The following is a 3428-nucleotide window of genomic DNA, read 5'->3' on the forward strand; positions in this document are numbered from 1 at the left end:
GTGTGTCAATTTCCTCTCTGTAAAATGAGAATAATAACAGAATCTACTAGGATGGGTTGTTGTGAGTACTACAATGTGTTAATACATGTAAAAAACTTAGAACAGTTCCTGGCATACAGTAAGCACTATCTAGTGATTAGTTATTATTAATTACTTTGTATTAGTATCAGAGTGTTGTAATATTACAATCATAGTGTTTTAAAACTTGAGGAAGAAGAATTAGACTTTTCTCTGTGGCCTCATCTGATAAAATTACAACTAAACAAAGGAAGCTTTGGGGAGATGAATTTCGATCAAAATAAGGAAAAGAAGGGCTTTTCCAAATATTATAAGTGCCCAAAGATGGAATAGACCATATCAAGATTTAATGAGTTTCCTGTCAATGGAAATGTTCAAGAGAATGTTTGTGAACAATTTCGTGGCACTGTTAGAAGGCATTCCTGGTAGTAAAAGACTAAATGCATTGGACTTCCCTGTTGGTGCAGTGGTTAAGAATCCGCCTGCCAATGCAGGGTACATGGGTTCAAGCCCTGGTCCGGGAAGATTCCACATGCCACGGAGCAACTAAGCCTGTGTGCCACAACTACTGAGCCTGCACTCTAGAGCCCGTGAGCCACAACTATTGCTATTGAAGCTCACGTGCCTAGAGCCTGTGCTCCACAACAAGAGAAGCCACCACGCTGAGAAGCCCCCGCACAGTAACTGAAGAGTAGCCCCTGCTCTTCGCAACTAGAGAAAGCCCACATGCAGCAATGAAGACCCATCACAGCCAATAAGTAAATGAATAAGTAAAAGATAAATAAATTTAAAAAATACATTTCCTTAAAAAAAAAAAAGACTAAATGCAGTGAATGAACATTGAAGCACGTTTTAAAATCTGATATTTTACAATCCCAAAACTGTAATCAGAGAACATGAATAGGTCAGAAAGGCAGAAAAATCGGTGTCAACTTGACCTTTGTTTTTAATGATGCTACAATTTTGACCAGGCAGAAACAGAAGAAAGTCTTTGTTAAACTATGATGGGCTATCATATGGAAATCACGTGTCTACAAAGTAAGAATTATGGGAAAGCAAGTTTAAGTACGGAGAAAATATAAAAATTTAGCTAAGTTTTGGAATGTCTAGGCAAAACTGGTTCAGGACCAAAGGAAATTAATTCAGATTCCCTCTCCTCACTTTTTCTGTTGTTTTTGTTTTTTGTTTTTTTAGGTTCTCATTAGTTATCTATTTTATACATAGTAGTGTATATATGTCAATCCCAATTTATATAATTTAATAAAATCAATAATCAATGTCATTGTAGTTGGTATTAAATGTAATGTTATGAGTGGGTGGCCAATGGTTGTGAAAAAGATAGTGTCGGGGAGGGGGAAATTTCCCCCTCTCCCCTTCTTGAGTTCTTGCAACTGGACCAATAAGAAAATTGACACAAGACAGATTAATAGGAGAAAAAAAAACCAAATTTTAATTCGGGAACACAGAGGTCTAATAGAAATGGGTCCTACCAAGTGCACAAAGCAGGCTGTTTTTATACTTTTTAAACAAAGAAACAAAAAATTTGAGAGGAATTGACAGGACAAAGAAATGTAGATTTTGGGTGCTCAAATAGTGAAGAATCTAAACAGAGTTTGTGCTTCGGGTAGTCATGCCAAGAAGTGATAACGTTTGTTTCTACTGGCTTCTCAGCCCTGAATTCCCTGTCTCTGGTGCTAAGGGTGTCCTTCCACCTCCAGATGCAGGGAGAGCACCTTTCACAGGTGAGATTTATTTCCTGCTTTCAGGGAGACAGCGAGAGGGTCAGAGCATCCCTCTTGCATCCGTCTTTTCTTAAGTAACATTAATTTAAAATAATCAATATGCCATTGAGGCATATTTTGGGGCAGCCTGCCCTGGTTTAAAGCAAAATATCTTTTCTGGCTTAATATGAGCAGGTGTGTTTGTTAATGTTCTGAAATTCAGAGTCCTTTCCCAATCCTTCAATGTTGAGTTGTACTATTTAAAGACACCTTTATCTCTAATTTTATGTCGCTTAAATTTCACTATCCTTTCAAATAATTACTGAGTTCTGCTAGCAATAACACTCACCGTGACCATTCTATGTATTTTAAAGATCCTATGTAAATATTGAAGAGATTGAAAGAAAATAACCCCTGAGTACCTGTGACAAAATTAATTCCCTGGGAGGGAGTCATAGGCTTTGAGTTGTTTTTCCAGCCCCAGCTCTCTCTGTGTACCCAAAGACACACATTGATGAAGTGCTTTTTTTAGGTACCAACTGAAATCACAGAACCAGAATGTCTTAAAATGAACCCGGACACCTAGGCTGGGAATGAAGGTAGAGGACGTAAGTTAAGAGCATGGTTTTGGGATCTGCATCTTTCTTTTTTTCTTTCTTTCTTTCTTTCTTTCTTTCTTTCTTTCTTTCTTTCTTTCTTTCTTTCTTTCTTTCTTTCTTTCTTTCTTTCTTTCTTTTTCTTTCTCTCTCTCTCTCTCTCTCTCTTTCTTTCTTGCCATGCAGCACAGCTTGCAGGATCTTAGTTCCCCGACAGACCAGGGATTGAACCTGGGCCCTCAGCAGTGAAAGTGCTGAGTCCTAACCACTGCATCACCAGGGAGGTCCCAGATCAGCACATCTTGATGGAACAATCTTGAGTGTGTGCTTAACCTTCCTGAGCATGGGTTATCTTTATCTTTATTAACATGAGGATAATAATGCTGTGTCATAGGGCTGGTAGAGGATGCTAAGAGACGATGTATATAAAAGCATTTGCATGGAGCCTTGCACTTAGTAAGCTCTTAAATATTTGAATTATGAGAATTCAGGTCAGTCCCTTTAGGACTTGGGAAAGGGCACAAGGAATAGGAGGTCTTGTGCATAGAAGAAAGCACAAACCATATCTCCCTGCCTGACAGAATTACCATGGTCTCCCCTTGTCAGTGGGGGATACCTGACAAGACCCTCGCCTAAGTGGATGCCTGAAACCAGGGAGAGCACCAAACCCCATGCTCATGTACTATGATTTTTCCTATAAATACATACCTATGACAAAGTTTAATTTATAAATTAGGCACAATAAGAGAATATCCAAATTGCACACATCACTACCCTTGTGCTTTGGGGCCATTATTAAGTGAAATAAGGGTTACTTGAACACAAGCAGTGCTGATGCTACACCAGTCAATCTGATACCTGAGCCACCCAGGCAGATGGAGCCAGGTGGCATGAGATTTCATGAAGCTACTCAGAATGGTGTGCAATTTAAAACTTATGAATAGTTTATTTCTGGAGTTTTCTATTTAATATTTTCAGGCCACAGTTGAAATTGAAACCATGGAAAGCAAAACCATGGATAAAGGGGAAACTACTATACTCTGGCCCTTCAGGTATATAAATCTGAACCTTGATCATTCTTTCTACTCTCCTT

This window comes from Hippopotamus amphibius, chromosome X (assembly GCF_030028045.1).
Source record: "Hippopotamus amphibius kiboko isolate mHipAmp2 chromosome X, mHipAmp2.hap2, whole genome shotgun sequence".
Lineage (NCBI taxonomy): Eukaryota > Metazoa > Chordata > Mammalia > Artiodactyla > Hippopotamidae > Hippopotamus > Hippopotamus amphibius.